Below are 23,939 nucleotides of genomic sequence, written 5' to 3' on the forward strand. Positions count from 1 at the left end.
TGTGTGTGAGTGATGGTAGAAGTGTGGGAGAGATGGCTTGTAGAAGGTGTGAGGGGATGGGGTCAAGCGTGCAGGTGGTAGGGTGACTGGAGAGGAGAAGTGTAGATACTTCTTCCTCGGTTAGCGGAGAAAAGGAGGACAGAGGGGTATTGGCTGTGGAAGGGGTCGGTCTGGGTTCCTGTGTGTGTGGAGCGACGTGTACACAAACAATGTTCTCAATGCTGGAGTTCATGTGTAGAGCCCCTGGTGATACTGAGAGCAAAGTTTCATGTTGTGTCGAGCCTTCTTAGTGTTTTAAAAATAGTGATTTTTGATGCTATCATAGTCATGCCCCAAGCACTCCCATTCAAAAGGCAATTTGACCGAAAACGAAAATACGGTCAAACTTAAAAGTGACGTTTCCATCCTAATTATGCTTTTAAACGAAATTTGCCTCGGGTAGATTAACAAAAAGAGGTTGCATTTTGGCAAGAGTTATCCTTTAACGCTCTCCGGCCCACTCATCTGCACAAAACAGTGCCTGGTGGCTCGAGAACGCAAACCCTGTTATAGATTTCAAGGTGCAAGCCTTGAAAAAAAGCCAGTGCAGTGCTTCTGGGTTCTACGTCAGAACGTAGGCTTATTATTGGCCGACTCTGGTCGTGTGTGATGACCCAGGAGCTAGCCAATAGTGAGCCTACGCTCTGATGTAGAATCCATAAGCGCTGCACTGTTTACACTACGTCAACAGTGTAGGAGAATGACATGGAAAAGAAGAGATTATTCAACAATGTTGTTATTTTGGGGTTATTTTGCGCACAAAAAGTAATCTCGTCACTTCATAATATTAAGGTTGAACCAACGTAGTTATATGTACTATTTACTGATGTTTTTACTACCTTTCTGGGCTTTTGACAGTTGCAATGACATTGATGTCAATGGAGGGACAGAAACCTCTCAGATTTCATAAAAAATATCTTAATTTGTGTCCCGAAGATGAACGAAAGTCTTGAGGGTGAGTATTAATGACAGAATTTTCATTTTTGGGTGCAAACATGCATTTTAGTCTGGTAAATGTCATGTTTAACATTATCATGTAGTCATGTATGCAATTCACATTGCAAGGCTTGCAATTAAGTTAAATTATTTCTGTCACAAAGGTTTGGGCTGGATTCTGGCAATGTGTGCTCTACATAAACTGAGAGTCTATGACTGCCTTTCCACTGATACTCTGATGGACCTGATGAGGGGATGATATTGTTAATGAGCTGGGTGATGAGTAGACAAAAGTTGTAGAATAAAACTTTAAATCTGGCAACCCCACTTCCAAAAGTTTAGTTAGTTGACAGTGCGCTTGTCAACAGACACATTGAGTTGATGTATTTTAACCAGGGCAGAAGAAATATCAGTTATTGATCACAACATCCAACATTGCATTTTTTTTTCATGTTGTTTAGTTTTATCCAAACAAATTAGTCGTTAAAACCGATATCCGTTTTTTATTTACACATCTTTTGTGCTGTCTCTCTCTGTCAAAATATATAAACTCAGTCCATAATATTTCATTGTTTTTTTTCTCTTTCTTTTCTGCCTTTTAGACGCTTTCTTGACATCAATCCTGAACGTGGATCAAAAACAAAGAAAGGACAAGTAACTTCAAAGAAAACTGGCCAAGTTATGCAAAAAAAAGAACACCACTGGTAGCCTACAGGTTTCCTCACTTCTGCGAAAACTTGCAGACTTTGAATGGGATTTCGTTTGCACTTTTATGGACTTCAAAACAGAAACAGCACTTCACTGCCATTATAAAGCTTGGAAGAGCCAGGACATTTTTTTAAATAACTCCGATTGTATTCGTCTGAAAGAAGAATGTCATATAGACCTAGGATGACTTGAGGGTGAGTAAATCATGTGCTAATTTAAAATTTTTGGGTGAACTATCCCTTTAATTAAGCGCTTAGTGTTACCTGTTTGTTGTTAAAGTGTTAAAATTGCATTTTATGTTTTAAAAAATTCAGCCAACATGTTCACAGAAGGCAATTTTCTGATCTTTGCTTTTAACCAAATGTTGTTTTCTTTTTCCTAGTGTGGCTACTCTTATGAAACCTTAACGTATAATATTTTAATTATGTAATTATAAAATCAGCATTCCCTGTAAAAATACAGTATGTGAGGAAACTACACACTAGAAGCCTAGGCCATGGCATTGTTTCTTTTGTTGCTAAAAAAAAGACATGTTCAATAAAATATAATTGGATCAGTGTAATGTTGCAGTTGTATGTGTGTATTTTACATGGCTCTATTGATTGAAAGATATTTTGAGTTTCAGGAACTAAAAGTTAAGTTGGGCCCGTTAGAATATATAATTTAGTTGAATTGGTATGGAGTAATGCTTACTTAACAAGCTGAGTTAAAATGATTGTTTAAACTAAGTATCTTCAGTTACTGTAACTCGGTTATAAGTACATTCAACTTAAATGTTCTATTCCATTCCATTATGGGCTTAAGTACATTGAACGTAGTCCACTTGTCTTATTCAACTAATGCTTCATTACTTAAAAAATGTAAGGCAACGAGTTACCTTGGTTTTTTTAAGTAGATTCTACTTATCCGGGTTTACAGTGAGGAAAACCGTTCTAGGTAGGGCTGTTGAGTTACTGATGTTATGAGGTATATATATATATATATATCAATCATGGGTTTGCATACATAATATGAGATTTTTTACACAGGAAAAAAGAATCAACAAGATTGAATATCTTAATATATATTTTCTTAAATAATTCATTATAATACATTTAAAAAATTCATTTTTTTGTTAGTTATAGGCCCAGGCCTGAGGGATGAAACGAGAGTTAAATTCAACAAGAAAAAGAGGAAAACAAAGCAATAAGCCACTTTTGCTTGTGGATGAAAATGTTTGGATATAAAATAAAAAATAAAAAACATATTCAAGAGATGACAATTTTGGGATTTCGTAATAAAAATAAATAATATCGTTAAGGATATAACGGTGGGTCACATTAGTAGGGTTAAATATAAGAACTTAAATCAACCATAAATGTGTTCACAAAATAAATGGGCAGCAGTTTCTTCAAAAAGACCACAAAATGAGCAAGTTTAATCAATATCAAGATATTTACAGATTGATGAATTAAACGTGTCGTTCAAATCTTTTAAGTTGTTGCGCGTGTGATAACGCGTCGTAGGTCACATGACAACGTCAACATAGCAGATGTCCGGTTCGCATTCATACTCAACGAGATCTGGCTATAAAGTAGCCTACCTACTCTTTTAGCGCTCGTTAAGTAAGTACTTATTGAAATGAAGTACCTACTCATTGAGTATGCGGTTTCGAACGCAGCAAGTGAGTATGAGTAGCCTATATCAAACAAGTAGCCCTCTAGACTATTTTATCCCTTCAGGGAGCCCTCACTCACAAAAGGTTGGAGACCCCTGCTGTACACTTATACGTTCAAAAGTTTGGGGCAGGGCTGCCAACTCTCACGCATTGAGCGTGAGACTCACTTTTCACACGCTCTCACGCCACACATCCATTTTCTCACGCACAGAAAAATTGCGGAGCAAAGAGGTACTTTTAATATTAAACTAATTATCAGCTCTTAGATTCCGTCAATTTTATTACGAAATTCAGACAAAAAATACGTTTGGCGTTTGTAAATGTGACGTGACAGATCGCTGAGCGCCTCAGTTCAAGTGCACGTGAACCGATCAGCTGTTACTTTTTTATTTAAAGATGCAGTACAACTTACCGAAAGTATACATAATATCGACCAATTAGTGTTTTTCAACCACGGAAAGAGGTCAATATATAATAGCAGGAGAACAATTATGTCACATAACGTTACATTTACCTCAGGAAAGCCATTTAATGACCATAGCATGTTAATTGAATAGAAAAAATAGCTAGAGAGGAGATTTTGCTGAGCACTATATTACATATTTATTATATTTTTACTTATGTCAATAAATAATTGTTATTATAACAAAAACTGAATTATATTTAATTTCATTTGTTATTTTTAACCTTTAATAATACCAGCAGATTGGGCCCTCTATGTTTACAGCATTAGGTGAGATTATTTTTTTAAATAAAATTTAAAATAAACATGTATCCAAAGTAGTCAATATTGAATCAAAATCGGAATCAAATCACAAGAATGGAATTGAAATCTTGAAATTTTTGTCAAGCAATAATAAAAACTGTATCCTACCAGTCATTGTACAATGTAAACATTGTAACATGTTGTCACTAAACTTCATAAAATTCTATTTAGTTACCAAATGTTTTGACAATCAATTGTGATGCAATATTTGTTTTTACATAACCCATACAACATTTTTATTATTCATAAGAATTTAAGTTAATAACATCTAAAACAAAGAATACATGTATTACAGGGCAAGTATAAGTATTAGTATTTTTTAATGTTTTTGAAAGAAGTTTCCTCTGCTCATCAAGCCTGCATTTATTTGATAAAAAATACAGAAAAAAAAGTAATATTGTGATATATTTTTACAATTTAAAATAATTAGTTTAAATGATCATTTATTTCTGTGATGCAAAGCTGAATTTTCAGGATCATTACTCCAGTCTATCACATGATCCTTTAGAAATAATTCTAATATGATGATTCATTATCAAAGTTGGAAACAGTTCTGCTGCTTAATATTTTTTCATAACCTGTGATACTTTTTTTTAGGATACTTTGATGAATAAAAAGTAAAAAAAAAAAAAAAAAAAGCAAAATTTTTTAAAAATAGAAATCTTTTGTAACAACAATATACACTAACTGGTCAGTAATTTGAGGTCAGTATTTATTTATTTATTTTATTTATTTTTTTAATAAATCAATACTTTTATTCAGCAAGGATGTGTTAAATTGATAAATAAAAGTGATAGTAAAGAAGATTTATATTATTAGAAATTATATATATATTTTTTAATAAATGCAGTTCTTTTGAACCTTTTATTCATCAAATATATTAGGCAGCAGAACTGTTTCCAACACTCATAATAAATCAGAATATTAGAATGATTTCTGGGGCTGTTTACACCTGGCCACTTCATGCGTTTTCTCAGATCGGATAGCTATCCGATCGTGAAAAGACCAGGGGCGCCTGTTTCAGAAAGGAGGTTAAGTGAAAACTCAGAGTATGTTAACCCTGAAATGAGGGAAACTCTGGGTTTTCTGTTTCAGAATGGGAGGTATGTTAAACCTGAGAAAGCAGAGTAAGTCAAGCCCGTTTCTGAAAGAGAGGTAACTTATACTCAGAGTCAGTTACCATGGTAACTTACTCTGTGAACCTAACCTGGCCGGGAGCAGGTTTTCTTCGGTAAACCCAGAGTTTCTTTCGGTCTCCTCCCCTTTTTTAAAGAGGAAGTGGTGTTTAAACACCTCATTCATTCTTTCAGTACATTTTTATTAATAAAATGAATCTTTAATTAATAAATACAATATTGCTATTTTTACTGGGTTTTTTTCCCCAATTTTTTAAATAAGATGAAGTCTATTAACTCCTTAACTGGCAACTGAATATACAGTAGTAGATTAGAGTTACATAATGTAGTTCTAAACAAATTCTACAGAATTAAACTGTGGCATTTACCGAAAATCACTGAACTCTGTTCATCTGTGCAACAGAAGTTGATGGACCGTCCTCCTGCTGTTCTTCCACTTTGGGGGCGGGGGGAGAGATAAGACTACCCATTTATACTTAGCTTTAAACTTAGATTCTACTCCACATAAAAATGTGAAAAAATCTGAATGTGTAGATTGTTTGATGTGACACATAACATTATCCCCATCGTCCTGTGAAGATGAGTACACTTTATAACACTATTTGTCATAATTTCTGGTATAGTGAGTAGGCTACTTACAACTGCCTGCAGGTTTTGTTGGGACAGGAGGCTCCAAAAGACAGATATTACCATCGGAATCTGTTGGGACCAACAAAAAACCCAACCCAAAGTAAAATAAATGGAAATATCAAAAATAGCCTATATAAGAAATAACACATATGTAAACCTCTTACATTTTATGAAGGCCCTTGGATCTTCGGGAGTGACTGGCTCTGAAGTCCCTCCAGGAATTCCCCCAGCCAAAAATGCTGCTGCACTGCTAGACACTGGGATGCTATTTAGTTATTTAATATGTCAAATATTTGTAAATTCAGGTAGCCTACACCCATGATATGCTCAAACCTTACCTGATTGAATTATGTTCTTATATTTAATTTTCAGCTGCTGCCATGTTCTTTTAATACCTGCAGGATTGCACCCATGAAAATTAAAATTAGGTTGAATAACATACTGTTCTTCCAGTTTCACCTCTGATATTATAACAGTTGGGTAAGTTACTCTAAAATAGTTATTAATTACTAACTACAAATGACATCTTCAACCGTGTAATTAGATTCATGTAATAATGACTATCTTTAGAAAGTCTACTTATTAATAAATCCCATATCAACCTCAACCACTTGAACAATACAAGGAGAGACAAGAAACTGCACTTTTAATGCTTTCAAATAAACAATATACAATTGCATGGATTTTTCTTGAATTGACCAAAGTGTGTAGAGGGAGAAGGTTACATAAAAAATAAACCTTTTAAAAATGTATGTTAAATATACAGAATTGTTCTATAGTCTAATGCAATTACATCAGATTTGACTTCAAATTACAGAAGAACTAGATGTACCGCATCGCGGTACAAAATATGACCGCCGCTCAGGCCTGCACTGGCTTTCCACAAAAATAAATGACGTGGAGTAATTTGGCTGTATTGCGTGTTTATGTATATACCTAAAAAAAGTAATAGTATGTGCATGTCTGTCTGTGTGTGTGTGTGTGTGTGTGTGTGTGTGTGTGTGTGTGTGTGTGTGTGTGTTGGTGTGTGTGTGTGTGTGTGTGTGTGTGTGTGTGTGTGTGTGTGTTTGTGTATGTGTGTGTCTGTCTGTGTGTGTGTGTGTGTGTGTCTGTGCGTGTATGTATGTGTGCGTACATGTGTGCGCATGTGTGTTTGTGTGTGTGTGTCTGTGCATGTGGATTTGTATGTGTGTGTATGGGTGTGTGTCTGTGCGTGTGGATGTCAGTGTGTGTGCATGCTTGCATTTGTTTGTATTCCTGCATGTGTGTGTGTGACAGTATCATCCTAAACCAGCAACCCTTCGCTCAACAGCACCATCTACAGGCCGATGAGTGTACAGTCACTAAATGTGCACATAAATGAATTTATTTTATACCCCCCCATGGATGAAATTCTACAAAACTTAGCAGAGGATACCCCCAGAGGTTGTCAAGTTAATCATACACATGAAATATGGTGCAGTTCTGAACATCTCCACTGAAGATAGGGGCGATTAAAGCAGAATAATATTGCATTTTCATTTTTTATGGGAGGGGCGCAAATCACAAATGAGTGATTATGGGCTAGGTTGATGTGGGCCCTTAAGAGCAACATACCTTAAAAATGTCTTCATCCTCGGTGCCACGGTTCAGGTAGTTATTTAGGAAAAACGGCATTTTGGGGGGTTTGGGGGGGCCCAGCGCGGGGGGGGAGTGGCCCCCGGGGACCAAACGAAATTTTTCCTTAGAAGTCTAGTGGGGCTACATGCCCACCAAATTTCATGTTCCCTGGTGTTTCGGTGTCCCTGGTATGGTTGACGAAAAATTTACGGGGGCCCCAGCGCGGGGGGGGGAAGTGGCCCCCGCGGACCAAACGAAATTTTTCCGTAAAAGTCTAGTAGACCAACATACCATAAAAATTTCTTCATCCTCGGTGCCACGGTTCAGGTAGTTATTTAGGAAAAACTGCATTTTTTTTGGGTTTGGTGGGGCCCAGCGCGGGGGGGGAGTGGCCCCCGGGGACCAATATTTGTAAATTCAGGTAGCCCTACACCCATGATATGCTCAAACCTTACCTGATTGAATTATGTTCTTATATTTAATTTTCAGCTGCTGCCATGTTCTTTTAATACCTGCAGGATTGCACCCATGAAAATTAAAATTAGGTTGAATAACATACTGTTCTTCCAGTTTCACCTCTGATATTATAACAGTTGGGTAAGTTACTCTAAAATAGTTATTAATTACTAACTACAAATGACATCTTCAACCGTGTAATTAGATTCATGTAATAATGACTATCTTTAGAAAGTATTGGTCTACTTATTAATAAATCCCATATCAACCTCAACCACTTGAACAATACAAGGAGAGACAAGAAACTGCACTTTTAATGCTTTCAAATAAACAATATACAATTGCATGGATTATTCTTGAATTGACCAAAGTGTGTAGAGGGAGAAGGTTACATAAAAAATATACCTTTTAAAAATGTATGTTAAATATACAGAATTGTTCTATAGTCTAATGCAATTACATCAGATTTTACTTCAAATTACAGAAGAATTAAGAGTAATCCCTTTAATTAAATGACAGTATTTAGATGACTTGGTAATTAATTACACCCAACACTGTATAACTAATTAAAATGTAAACATAGGCATTGACTCGAGCAACTATTTTCTCCCTAGCTAACTCTAGTTGTCCTTCGCTGCTGCAGCCGATATTTAAAAAATAATAATATGTCTTCTTACGCTTGCAGAAGCTGGTGAGAAATATGCAGACCTCTTTTTGTCTGGCGCTGTTACCATGGTGACTCATAATATCTGCACTCCATTGATAATGGCTTTTTATAGTGGTGGTGCACGCGCTTAACTCAGAGTCAGTCAACTCAGAGTTGATTGAACTAACTAATTTCCGCTGTTCTGTAACCGAAAACTCAGAGTTTCCCATCTCAGGGTAAGTCAACTCAGTTGAACCTCCTTTCTGAAACAGGCCCCAGGGGCCCGTTCTTCGTACGTCGCTAACTCAGTTAGCTGGATTTGATTGTTGGAGATTTGGCATGATCTTGGATTGTTTGGTTCTTCGACGCTCATCCTGGACTTGCTGTCATAGCAGCAGGTGCCCAAGCTTAAACCTGCTCGGGAGCAGGCTTATTTCATGTTAACAGGATTAGATCCCGGCTTTATAAGCGGAGGTGATACGGGAAGTCTTTCGCAGCCATGTCTTGTCCGTTTTTACGACAAGAACCTGTTGCTGAAGGTGGTCTCACGCTGCACAATCCACTGCCGCTTTCTGAGCATGCAGCCTGACATCAAACAATTCACCATTTACCTTGGAGAAGCGAGTCCAGAATATATCAAATAATACAAAAAGTAATGTAATCAAAAAGTATGCAGTTGACTGATTAAAAATATCTTAGATGGTGTGTGACTCCATGTCCTACATCACAAATGTGGAAGCAAAATGGCCTGGTTCTGTGCATGACTCCAGGATTTTCAGAGAGTCACATTTATGCACATTATTTGAACGTGGTAAGGAAATATTTAATATCAAGCTCACTGTATTACATACATTTATTCTGAGCCTAACAAAACTGCATTTTTCCAGGTGCTTACGACGGGATCCTGCTTGGTGACAGGGGCTATACCTGCAGGCAGTATTTCATGACGCCATTCCCTGACCCAAACCCCGGACCACAAACCCGTTTCAATGCAGCTCTAGCCAGGACAAGGGCACGCATTGAAATGACCTTTGGGCAACTAAAGGAAAGATTTCAGTGTCTGAGGGTTGCACCTGACAGGGCCTGTGACATTATTGTTGCATGTGCCATACTCCACAATAGTGCCACCATCAGAAAGGAGAGGACCCCTGTGGTGGAGGTGCAGCCTGATGATGACCTCCAGCCAGTGTACTTGGACCAACCAAGTGGCAGAGCTGCACGGGACAGAATTGTGGAACACCATTTTTTTTTTTTTTTTTTTAAACAAAAACCTTCATTAAATGAATAGAAGACAAGACAACATGCTTAGTTCCTTGAGTTTTATTTCAATTATTCTTTGTCAAGAAAAGCCAATGATGGTCATCTTTTGCCTGCAATAAGATATATTGTTATCCAAGGTCAGCAATAGTACTCTGTGTGAAATAGTGTATTTAGCACTTACTCTGAAGTTCCTTTTGAAGCAACTCAATCTCTAGTGCCAGTTTTTTCTTCTTTAACAGAATAATGCGTCTTTCGGAAGAACTACTTCTCTCTCTGTGTGCGAGGTACTGGGCTACTCCGCAGCGGCAGCGATCCGAACCAGGGTAAAATAGTCCCAATGTAATCACTTATTATAGGTGTACCACCATAGTGATTCAGGATAAGACAAAAACACGGTTTGGAAAATGGATTCATGATGAACTCGCTCATTATATACATTTTGAACAGAAAAAAGTTAAGGACTTTTATTTAATGCAAATTGCTCAAAACTTTTCAAAATATGACGCGACCCCCCACAGAGCTCGCTGAGGCCCCCTTGTGGGCCGCGACCCCCCTGTTGGGAACCGATGCCGTAAAGCACTATCACTGTGTATGACGTCATTGACATTTTAAAAGACTTTTTAAAGCAAATAAGTGACTCTAAAAAATCTAACACCCAGCAATGTGTAATTTCTTTGCATCTCCTTTCGGATACAACATTCAAATTACTAGACAAAAAATTATATCCTGAGAAAAGTGGAATTTGATGGGTATAGCGCCATAGACCTCCATTCATTCTGCACTCGCCTGCGAGCGCCCCCGCATGGACAGAGACGTGTTACTGCAGCCAGTCCAGAAACCGGAAGTAACCAGAGAGTGCCAATTCTCTTCCTATTAGACATTCTCTGGTTTCATGCATAGACAGTATAAGAAATGGACAGAGTCATCTCATTGGAACTCAATTGAGACAAGTGAAGCCCGTTTTCAGCGATTTCTTAGGACTTCCGTTCCTGACGCGCAGACTCAAACAGAGCTTGACGACGTAGATGTGACGTGAGCAACCCGTCTGTCTTCTAGTGGCTGTGGCATGAGAAATCTGAATCGTTCCCTTCCGAATCTTGCAGAGACGGAGAGCGTGAGTAGGAGGTGTCCACGAGCTGGGAGCAGGAGAAACTTTTGCTAGGTATTCTGATTAATTATTTTGTCATTTTGCCTCCACGTCTCCCCGATTGCCCGCGAGCTTCTCCTCCCGTCAATACGGTAATCTCTCTACTGTGCGACAGAGAGTCGTGTGGTTATGACGCAATCGTTAGCCTACTTTTACAAAAACTGTTTTTACGGGGCCATAACGTAAGCTAGAAGGTAATGGAGCATTTTATACATTGTCGTGTTTCTTTAGAAATAAATAATGGACAAATGTAGTCTTCAAACGCCTCAGATGTAAAGTTATTCGCTGTCAAAGTGACGCCAAAATGAATGGGAGTCAATGGGATGCTAACAGCAGGTGAAGTTCTGCTACAAGATGGTGGCACGCGGCCGGCTTCAACTTCCGGTCGACTTCCTTCCCGCTTGGTTTCATGTGAGAGGGACGCCGGACAAATGGATCTATGGCAACTCCAGTCCTCGGGACCCGGTGCTCTGCACATTTTGTATGTCTCTCTTATCTGACACACTCAAATCAGTTCATGGAGTCTCTCCTGACGAGCTGATGATCTGGTTCAGGTGTGTTAAATAAGGGAGACATACAAAATGTGCAGAGCAGCGGGTCCCGAGGACTGGAGTTGAGAACCACTGGTCTATGGACTCTTTAAATTTTCGGGCAGCATGTGACCTGAAGCTGGTCTCTAATTGGTTTCTTAAAGATTCTCCCCCGGACGCAGGTCGCTGCGTCCCTGGCGAATCAGAATTGGATACATGTTATTTTATCCAATCTGATTGGTTCTCGTCACCTGCCATTCAACTCAACGCTCTTTGCCACTACTGCGAGTGCGCGGGCGACACCGTCACTCCGACTACGTCAAAACATAGCTAGGCTGATCATTTTCGTAGAGAGAATGGCAGAAGTTAAACCAAATTCTGTTATTGATTTACAAATAAAAACCTTTCACAAGACCTTTAAGAAATAAAGGATCTCCGACCGGACCAACCCGATTTACAGGCCAGTGACAGGACGAAGCTAACGCTACACCCGGAGCTTCACCCGCGCTTGTTATGAGAAACGGAGGTGGCTTTACTTGCTTATTTGTTAACTTATGCTGTTCAATTCATTGTATTTTAATGTTCATGTCATGTATTTGTAGCAGTACTCAATATATAATCTAACTGTACATATCTGTTCTGTTACAGTTAGTAACTGAAGTGTAGATCACATTTGTACAATTATATGAAAAAAAGATGATGAAATAAATGATAAACTCTAAAATTTCAACTTTTATCCTTTTCAGGTTTGATTCTAATCATAATGTAACATTATTTGAAAAAAATAAATTTCAGTAAAAAAAAAAAAAAAAAAGTATTGTTAGAATTGTGATTTCATAATATTTAGATATGAATCCAACTGGAAAATCTTGTGAAAAGATATCTTTCAGTTAGTCAAATAGCATATAGTGGAGCTCTATAGCCATCTAGTAGCTAAAATTATAATTTTTTACTTTTAAAACGACATTTTACAAAATATGGGCAAAAAGTTTACACTAAACCATGTAAAATTATCCATGTTATCCCCATGAATGAAAGTTAGAAATATGGGTCTTTTATAAAGTGAATTTTACATAAAATGCTGTTTTTTGTAAAAAGCCTATTTAAATAAATATTTATTTATTTAAAGAAATTGAAAATATATCATAAATCTTCCAAAAACTGCACAAATGTTGAGTAAAAACATTAATAAACAGTGTAAAATTACATTAAAAAAACAACAACTATTATTCTGTTACAAAATTAAATGTTATTGTCTGGGGACCCCAAAGATAACTAGTGTCGTCCCAAATGAAGATAATCAGAGGGTTAAATAATATTGCTTAATAAAGAATTAAATTATTTTATTTTTATTTTTGTCCTTGCTTATAGATGAGGTTGACAGAAGTTTGCCACTTTTGTTTCAACAGAGGATGAAATGTGTCGTTATCTTTTAGTGTTGAGTGACGTAATATCCCTTTCAAGTGGACGCGTGGAAGCGACGTGAGATTGAATGCATTGAAAAGCCTTTTCAACCTCATAGTACCATTATTTCTGTGACACAATAGTTCAAATTATCATAGTACTGGGATAAAAGTGCAAAGTTCAAATATAAACACTGATGTCTACGATAGCGATCAAAATAGAGTAAATCAGCATATCAGCATATAGAGTAACGCATTTATCGATTACATTGTTTCGCCACTAAGGGGCTGTTTACACCTTACCCGAAAGTGTTTGTAGTAGTTACTTTCCACCTCTGTTAAATTATTATGAATATTAAAAATGAAGTTCCTAAATTTAATTTATGGAAGCATTAAGCCATGGAAGGTCATGTGTACTAGTGACTTAACCCTTTGTTTTAATACTGTTTATTTACAGTGTATTTTATTCTGCTTACCTGACTCATGCAGAACTCCTGTCCATTTTGGCTGTGGTGCCTCCATCAGCGACTGGTCTTTGTATGGAGCCACCGTGAGAGGCCATCATTTTGCTATAGATCTTGTCTCTCATCCCACAAACTTCACTATCAGGTACTTTATTTTAATTTTTTATCTACAGATTAAAGAATCTTGCAGTTCAAAAACGCTTCTGCTACGTCATACATGGATGTGCTTTTGTTGGTTTCAACCATGTAAGCATTAAGGTGATCATTTAATTATGATCCAACACTAGCCTTGAGTACCTTACTGCTTTTATAAAACAGTTACTACACAATACATTTATTAAAGCTGAAAAATATGTATCTGTGCAACTTTCATGAAGTAAAATCACTAAAAGCCTTCCTTCCGCTGGAAATAATAGTCCCTGACCGCAAACAGCAACAGAAGTTACATACATTATTTCAGCAAAAAACTATCTTTTATGAGTGAGTCAGTCAGTAAAGAAAACTTAAACATTGAAATAGGGCTGGGCGATATGGCTGAAAACTGTATCACAATATAAGGGTTTCATATCGGTCGATATCGATAATTATTGATATTTTTTTATGATCTATTTAAAATAAGGACCAGGAGACAAATATATTACATTGAAACATTTTTTTATTTTAAACTTAACCTTCCTCTGATTATAATCCCCTCAGTTATAAAGGCAGAAATGTCAACACAACCATGGAAAACACTCAAATAATTAATGTAAACATAAGTTAACTTGCGTTAAGACCTACCGATTTTTTTCTTTTCTTCGCTATTGTGAATATAAATTTCCCATAAGCCTACATACAAACGTAGGCTACGCTCTTTCTTTTAAATAAAAACCCGTGGCGTCATCTATGATTATAAGGGCTGTAGGCTATATGCGAAATGAAACCGAAATCGCGACACTCAGATCCACGAACCTGTGTCGCCTGTCGCGGTGTGAGAAGGCAGAATCACGACACATCCCTTCCAACTCCCAGAGTTATCCTTCCCGTCCAGATCCAATGCTACCACATCTTTACATTACTATTGGGCAGTTCCAGCGTAATGGACGTGACATTTGCAGTCAAAACTTGAAATATAAATTATCAGAAAATGCGTTTAATACTAATATATTGAAACATCTTAATTAAGGGAGTATGGATGTATAAACAGGAGTTCAGACGTTAGAAAAATATCAGTATACACATGCGTTTTATATTTAAAATGATGTGCAGTTGGCTGCAACAACAGCCGAAAGAGGAACCCCGAACTGGTATTTTATTCTATACCAAAAGAAAAGGATAGAAGAGAGAATCATTTATTTAAAAGACTTTAAAAGATATTGTCTTCGTCACATGCGCTTTAGATGTTATTTTGTGTAAGTAACGTTAGCTCTGCAGACGATGCATAATCTCTGCCTTAAAAAGCATATTAAAGGACTAGTTCTTCCAAAAATGATAATTCTGCCATCATTTACTCACCTTCATGTGCAAATCCTTAAGTTGACTTTCCATGGAAGACAAAGGGACATTTTTGAATATGTAGCCTAATGGAGACTCTTCTTGACTTGTCGATGTAATGAAAGTGAATGAGTAACGTTAGCCTACTGGGGGCTGTCACGCAAAAAATTATAATAATAAAAGACAAAAAAACATCACAAAAGTATCATACAAGTGATCTAATACGACTCGTCCGTTATATAAATATCGTTATTTATTCATATGATAGCTTTATGTGACGAACAAACTATAATCACTGATGAGCTTTACCTCTTGATAGCTTTTAATCGCAGCCGAATCATGAGTGGATCATTGAAAAAGATTCGACTCGAAAGATTCATTCATTTCGATATAATCAGATGGTACCGTATTTGCTTTCGATTGAATTTTTTTCGTTGGTGGACAGACTTTATATAGATAGTTATATTTCTCATGTCTGTGAGGCTTGTCTATACACTGTTTTTCAGTTAATTTGAGATGCGCTCCAATTCACAGAGATCATGAACGCGCACCCTGTTCAATTTTATTTTATTTTACAAAAGCACAACGTTTTCTTGTTGTTGTGAGTTTACACAAATAAAAGTAGTTGCCTGGCCTGTCCTGCTCTCTTGGCTGCATAGCAGGCTCATAATTAACTTATATGGCTGAGGTCCGTCATACGAGTAAACATTTACAATTTCCTCAGCGTCCGAACTGTCATTGTGATCCATTGCTTTCCTATTGTTTACTTTGACCGCACTCCCTCCTGTTACGTCACTTCCGGCGGTTTTCAGATGCGGAAGTAAAATTTTCTCACAAAAACGACTCTAGAAGCCTTAATAGCGTTTAAGTATATATTTATATTTTAATCTAGTTCCTACAATATTTTTCTATACCCTTGACTCACTGGGTAGTCTAACCTATGGAAGCCCGTTTCCGCCACGTTGAGTAAAAAAAAAAAGATTCTTTAAGTCATAATAATGAGAAACTTTCTCGTAATAATGACTTAACATCTCAAAATAATGAGAAACTTTCTCGTAATAATGACTTAACATCTCGTAATAATGAGAAACTTTCTTGTAATAATGACTTAACATCTCGTAATAATGAGAAACTTTCTTGTAATAATGACTTAACATCTCGTAATAATGAGAAACTTTCTCGTAATAATGACTTAACATCTCGTAATAATGAGAAACTTTCTTGTAATAATGAGAAATGTTCTCGTAATAATGACTTAACATCTCGTAATAATGAGAAACTTTCTCATAATAATGACTTAACATCTCGTAATAATGAGAAACTTTCTCATAATAATGACTTAATATCTCGTAATAATGAGAAACTTTCTCATAATAATGACTTAACATCTCGTAATAATGAGAAGCTTTCTTGTAATAATGACTTAACATCTCGTAATAATGAGAAACTTTCTTGTAATAATGACTTAACATCTCGTAATAATGAGAAACTTTCTCGTAATAATGACTTAACATCTCGTAATAATGAGAAACTTTCTTGTAATAATGAGAAATGTTCTCGTAATAATGACTTAACATCTCGTAATAATGAGAAACTTTCTCATAATAATGACTTAACATCTCGTAATAATGAGAAACTTTCTCATAATAATGACTTAATATCTCGTAATAATGAGAAACTTTCTCGTAATAATGACTTAACATCTCGTAATAATGAGAAGCTTTCTTGTAATAATGAGAAACTTTCTCATAACAATGACTTGAACATCTCGTAATAATGAGAAACTTTCTTGTAATAATGAGAAACTTTCTCGTAATAATGACTTGAACATCTCGTACTTTCTCGTAATAATGAGAAACTTTCTCATAACAATGACTTGAACATCTCGTAATAATGAGAAACTTTCTTGTAATAATGAGAAACTTTCTCGTAATAATGACTTAACAGCTCGTAATAATGACTTAACATCTCGTAATAATGACTTAACATCTCGTAATAATGAGAAACTTTCTTGTAATAATGACTTAACATCTCGTAATAATGAGAAACTTTCTCATAATAATGACTTAACATCTCGTAATAATGAGAAGCTTTCTCGTAATAATGACTTAACAGCTCGTAATAATGACTTAACATCTCGTAATAATGAGAAACTTTCTTGTAATAATGACTTAACATCTCGTAATAATGAGAAACTTTCTCATAATAATGACTTAACATCTCGTAATAATGAGAAACTTTCTCGTAATAATGACTTAACATCTCGTAATAATGAGAAGCTTTCTTGTAATAATGAGAAACTTTCTCATAACAATGACTTGAACATCTCGTAATAATAGAAACTTTCTTGTAATAATGAGAAACTTTCTCGTAATAATGACTTGAACATCTCGTACTTTCTCGTAATAATGAGAAACTTTCTCATAACAATGACTTGAACATCTCGTAATAATGAGAAACTTTCTTGTAATAATGAGAAACTTTCTCGTAATAATGACTTAACAGCTCGTAATAATGACTTAACATCTCGTAATAATGAGAAACTTTCTTGTAATAATGAGAAACGTTCTCGTAATAATGACTTAAACATCTCGTAATAATGAGAAACTTTCTCATAATAATGACTTAACAGCTCGTAATAATGAGAAACTTTCTCGAAATAATGACTTAACATCTCGTAATAATGAGAAACTTTCTCAAAATAATGACTTAACATCTCATAATAATGAGAAACTTTCTCGAAATAATGACTTAACATCTCGTAATAATGAGAAACTTTCTCAAAATAATGACTTAACATCTCATAATAATGAGAAACTTTCTCGAAATAATGACTTAACATCTCGTAATAATGAGAAACTTTCTCAAAATAATGACTTAACATCTCGTAATAATTACTTATTTTCTCGCACTTCTACGCATGCGCAAAGCAGCGGAGCAGAAGGGCGTGCCGCACTAGCGACATCCGCTGGTCAAAGCCGTGTAAATGCATCACAGCAAACATGGCACGCTCTGCAAAACAGTTGTTTTCATTAAAGTCAGTGTGATCTACTAAGTGCAATCTGTAGTATCATTAAATAACATCATCAGTAGGCCTATATCTTCCATACTTTTCCATGCGCACGATAAGGTGTGAAAGTGGAATTTAGAAGCAGGATGGTTACCATGGTAAATTGTTACATGAATTTACAAAACTATCAGATTAAAGTTGGAATATTACATTTATTCATCAAGTTTAAGTGTAACATCTTCATAAAATATATGGGTACGTGTGTTAATATAACACGTATTTTGCAGATGCTTCTAGGATATTTGATGTGCAGGTTCATCTGGAAGATATCAATACAGAAATCACCTTTAAGATGTTTATGACTTTGGGGACATTTAAACATAGTTGGGCAGTGGAATGGGGGAAAACGCAAGGTCGAGACGTGTTTTTAAAAGCTGAACTTCTTTTCAATTGAGCGCCGCATTTTTAGAACGCCGTGTCATGCGCGAGACGCTGCAGAAGAGCGAGCGAGCGTCCGTCTAGTGCGCATATGCCTAGAAAAGCAATGAAAAAGTGCGTTCTGTATGAACGGACCCTTACACAGATTTCCAGATAAGTGTTCTTAAACAGATTTGGAAAGGTGTGCTGTCTTATCATTCCTCCATCTATTTGAAATCCATGGATCACCCTTCTGTGTTGCTGCTTGTTCATACACAAAAATACAAATGAATATTACAAATGAATAAAAGACTATCTAGCTGTGGAAGCCCATCTCATATATTGATCATTTATCATTAATGTTATTCACTGCAGAGCGTGCCATGTTTGCTGTGATGCATTTACACGGCTTTAACCAGGGGATGTCGCTAGTGCGGCACGCCCTTCTGCTCCGCTGCTTTGCGCATGCGTAGAAGTGCGAGAAAATAAGTCATTATTACGAGAAAGTTTCTCATTATAGAAAGTTTCTCATTATTACGAGATGTTAAGTCATTATTACGAGAAAGTTTCTCATTATTACGAGAAAGGTTCTCATTATTACGAGATGTTAAGTCATTATTACGAGAAAGTTTCTCATTATTACGAGATGTTAAGTCATTATTACGAGAAAGTTTCTCATTATTACGAGATGTTAAGTCATTATTACGAGAAAGTTTCTCATTATTACGAGATGTTAAGTCATTATTACGAGAAAGTTTCTCATTATTATGACTTAAAGAATCTTTTTTTTTTTTTACTCAATGTGGCGGAAACGGGCTTCCATACTAACCTGCAAGATGCCCTTTAAGAGCAAATCATTTGTGACTCTAATGAGAGCTGTCTCAGTACTATGGTACGGTCTAAATCCTGACTGAAAATCCTCGCAGATATCATTTCTTTCTAAAAAGGAACATAGTTGTGAAGATACTGCCTTTTCTAGTATCTTTGACAGAAAAGGTAGATTCGAGTTCAGCCTGTAATTGACTAATTTTGTAGGATCAAGTTGTGTTTTTTTTAACAAGTGGTTTAATCATAGCCAGCTTAAAGGTTTTTGGTACGTATCCTAGAGACAAAGATTAATTAATGATAGTAAGAAGAGAATCTATGACCTCTGGAAGCATCTCTTTCATTAGCTTAGTCGGTATAGGGTATAACATACATGTTGTCGGTTTAGATGATTTAATGAGTTTAGCGAATTCTTCCTCTCCTATAGCAATAAATGAATCAAATTTTTCCTTAGGGAGACTAAAATGCACTCCCTGATGCGATACTGTAGTCGACGGTTGCATAATTATAATTTTGTCCCTGATATTATCAATCTTATAAGTGAAGAAGTACATGAAGTCATTACTGCTGTGTTTACATTTCTGGGCTTGAAGCTTTCTTTTTCGTTAGTTTAGCCACTGTTTAAAAAAAATACCTAGGGTTTTGTTTATTTTCTTCTAATAGGATTGAAAAATAAGCAGATCTAGCAGCTTTTAAGGCCTATCTGTATGCAATCGTGCTCTCTTTCCATGAAATGCGGAAAAAAAACTCTAGTTTTGTTTTCTTCCAGTTGCACTCCATTTTTCTGACTGCTCTCTTAAGGGCTGATTTTATTTAATCTTCTTTAAAGGGATAGTTCACTTTGAAATACATTTTTGGTATGTTTTAGCTTACCTCAAGGGCATCCAAGATGTAGGTGTCTTTTTTTCCGCAGTAGTTTCAATTTTGATATTTTTAGGTCAAACCGTTCTTGTCTGTCAGTCATATAATGCAGGTCTATGGTCACGGTCTCAAAGAGCATGCACAGAGTCCAAATTAAAACAATTCCCCGTCGTCCAAATTAAACAATTCCCCATCGTAAGTACACATTGATGGCCTAAGACACAGTATTTATATCGTTTTCACCTCTTATACACAGCCATGTCCAAGTGATCTGATCTGACGTGTACGCAGACTGGTGCATAGATATATACACTAGATGTCGCCTTAAAGACATTCGTTCCAATGAACTGCCGTAGACAAGGCGACATCTAGTGTGTATATATCTATGCACCAGTCTGCGTACACGTCAGATCAGATCACTTGGACATGGCTGCGTATAAGAGGTAAAAACGATATAAATACTGTTCGTTTTCTCACACAAACCGCTCGTTTCGTGTCTTAGGCCATCAATGTGTACTTACGATGGGGAATTGTTTAATTTGGACGACGGGGAATTGTTTTAATTTGGACTCTGTGCATGCTCTTTGAGACCGTGACCATAGACCTGCATTATATGACTGACAGACAAGAACGGTTTGACCTAAAAATATCAAAATTGAAACTACTGCGGAAAAAAAGACACCTACATCTTGGATGCCCTTGAGGTAAGCTAAAACATACCAAAAATTTATTTCAAAGTGAACTATCCCTTTAAGCGCAACGGAGCAACTGTGTCTAAAGTGCTGGAAAAGAGAGAGTTAAAAGTTTCTGTTGCAATATCGAGTTCTTCTAAGCTATCTGGGATGCTGAGATGATGAAACTGATTAGGAAGATTATTAATAAAGCAATCTTTAGTGGCAGAAGTGATAGGTCTAACATATTTGTAACACGGGGTCGGCTTTGCAGCCTTGGCTAAATGAAGTTTACACGAGACTAGATAATGATCTGAGATGTCATCGCTCTGCTGCAGAATTTCAACGGCATCAACATTTATTCCGTGTGATAATATTAGATCTAGAGTATGATTACGAGAATGAGTAGGTCCTGACACGTGTTGTCTAACTCCAGTAGAGTTCAGAATGTCTTTAAATGCCAATCCCAATGCATCTTTTTCATTATCTATATGTACTGTATATTAAAATCACCAACAATTAGTACTTTATCTGCAGCCAATACTAACTCTGATAGAAAATCAGCAAATTCTTTGATAAAGTCTTTATGGTGCCCTGGTGGCCTGTATACAGTAGCCAGCACAAATCTCAAACGTGATTTATCATTTACACTATATATTGCTATATTAAGCACCAACACTTCAAAATAATTATATTTGTAACTAGACTTCTTGGTAATTCTAAAAATATTACTATAAATTACAGCAACACCTCCCCGTTTGCCTTTCAGATGAGGCTCATGTTTATAACTGTAATCTAGAGGGGTGGTCTCATTTAAAGTAATGTAATCGTTTGGTTTTAGCCAGGTTTCTGTCAAACACAGCACATCTAGATTACAGTCTGTAATCATATTATTAACAATATGTGCTTTTGAAGTTAAGGGATCAGATGTAAAAATGTATCAGATAAATATTTTTTTTATTTTTTTTTGCATAAATCTATTAATCAACCTCAGTCCTGATCAAAACTACTAAATGTTTAAAAAAAAATCAGGATTTTAACTCTTTAATTGCCAAATTCATAAATGATGTCACCGATTTGGGGAAAAAAACACACATAATGACTTATTTTCAATATAAAATGTGAATGTGGACTGGATTTTTTTTTTTTTGCTTTTATCACAGTCTTGGACATGTCAAAGATTAGAAACAACATTGGTTTTGATGCATTGTTAGTTTTTGTGTAGCATCAGATTTTAACTTTTTCTCTCTCATTTACTGTTCGTGGCTGTTTTTGCCCCATAGACTTCCATTATAACCACATTTTTTGATTGCAAAGCCATGACACCATATAATCATGCATTTTTGATTGTTGGTGGTTTTCCCTGTTGGGAAGAGGTACAATTTTTAATTTTTACTGTTGATAACCAGGTGGCACCATTAACCCTTTAGATAGGCCTGTGCAAAAAAAAGCTTAGTTTCTGGCTTTTACATGGAGTTTTATGGAGTATAATAGCATATTTGTGTGTGTGTGTGTGTGCGTGTGTGTGCGTGTTTGTGTTTGTGAGAGAGAGTATGAGAACTCACCTTGATACGTCTGAGAAAATCAAAATATGCACCTCAGCTCTCAGAACTACATGGAGTAAACAAAAACAAAGTAAGTGTATTTATGCATCTGCTGCCTTTTGATGGTGAGAAATGCAGACTAAACAAAGCAAGTGGATTTAAACACTTGCATGCAAGCCTGCTGGTCATTTGATGGTGAGAAGAGCAGCAAGCAACATGAGAAAGGGCTTGACTTGTAGTGAAGTTTTAGAGATGATTATGCAGCCTGACCCCTCCAGCGAGCTGCAGGATGTATCGTCTTCTCCCTCTGACACCACAGACTCAGGAGAGTCAGATCCTGATTTGGATGTGGCATCCTCATCATCCTCTCTAGCTTCCACTGAAGGCGAGGAAGATTCGGAGGATCCTGGATCTGGGTGGATTGGGAGAAACGGCGAAGTGTGGTTTTCCACCAATGCGGAGACAATTCCCTTTCTTCAGCCTGCCAGAGGCGTGACTCCAGGGCCGACGCGCTATGCCATCGCAAGGGTCCAGAACATGGATTCTGTGTTCAACGGATTCTGTTTTTTACGGAGCAGATGACTGACCTCATTGTCAGCATGACCAACCTCCATGCGTGCCGCACAAAAATTGAGAGACTGGACCGGGGTGGACTCCACAGATCTCCGTGCCTACATGGGGCTACTGATTTTGGCCGGCGTCTACAGGTCCAGAGGGGAGTCCACACGTTGCCTGTGGGTAGTGTTGTCAAAAATATCGATATTTCGATAAATATCGATACTGAAATATCTGAACGGTACCAATACTAATTTCCTGAAGTATCGATACTAGCCGAGCTGTCACTTTCACTTCTCTCCAAAGGCGCGTTGACAAACACCACACGCGCACTCGTCTCATTCGCTCTGGTTAAATAGCAAAAGTGAAGTGAATGGGGCCGATCACACTTGACGCGTTTTTTGCAGTGAGAGGCGCCTATTTTCAATTGGTTTCCAGCGAGCGTTCTGCGCGCTGTTTATGCGCCTGCTGCGCCTCGCGGGTCTTCCGTTTTAATGATGAAAGCTAGTTGCTTGAACGCCCGGAGAGTGCGATGATGGAGGATAAACTTGTGGCGCTCTCGCGGGTTACCAGGAGCTTAACGACTTCACGAACCGTAACTACAACAATGTTAACAGAAAGTAAATAAAGTTAATAAAAGGCTGATTTGACGTTTACTTGACTGACAGGCAAGGGCGCCGTAAAGGGGTGGAAGGTTAGGACGATTCTAAGGGCCCAGGCTGATTTAGGGCCCAGAAGAGCAGACCCCCTTTTTCTTTTCTTATTTCTTTTCTCTTTTTTATACATACATTAAATGTGCTAGGGCCCCTCATGCACTAAATGTGTATTTTGTCCGTTTTGACCATAGATGTAATATTTAAAAAACAAATAATGTATTTACTGTTTCAGTCACACCCCTCCCCCTTACAATGGTTCATTCCACCTGCGCTGTCCGAGCTACGATCGCTAGTGTAACGTCTCTTGCTTATTGCACTTGCTATGATGCAGCGCAGACAGTGACACACGCAGGCACGCATGTCACATCAAAAGTTAGGGCATCAAAAAAGGAAAGGAAAGAGAAGACAGAGAACGCCGAAGTCGACAGTATGTCACACAGTTTTTCAAAAAGAAAGGTAGCTTGCCCTATTCCTGTATTCCAAAACTTTCAGAGTTACTTATTTTTGTTGCTACATGACCTGCTTTTATCTAGCTAGCTTAGTAAAATAA

This window comes from Leuciscus leuciscus (assembly GCF_965113295.1).
Source record: "Leuciscus leuciscus genome assembly, chromosome: 13".
NCBI classification, from domain to species: Eukaryota; Metazoa; Chordata; class Actinopteri; order Cypriniformes; family Leuciscidae; genus Leuciscus; species Leuciscus leuciscus.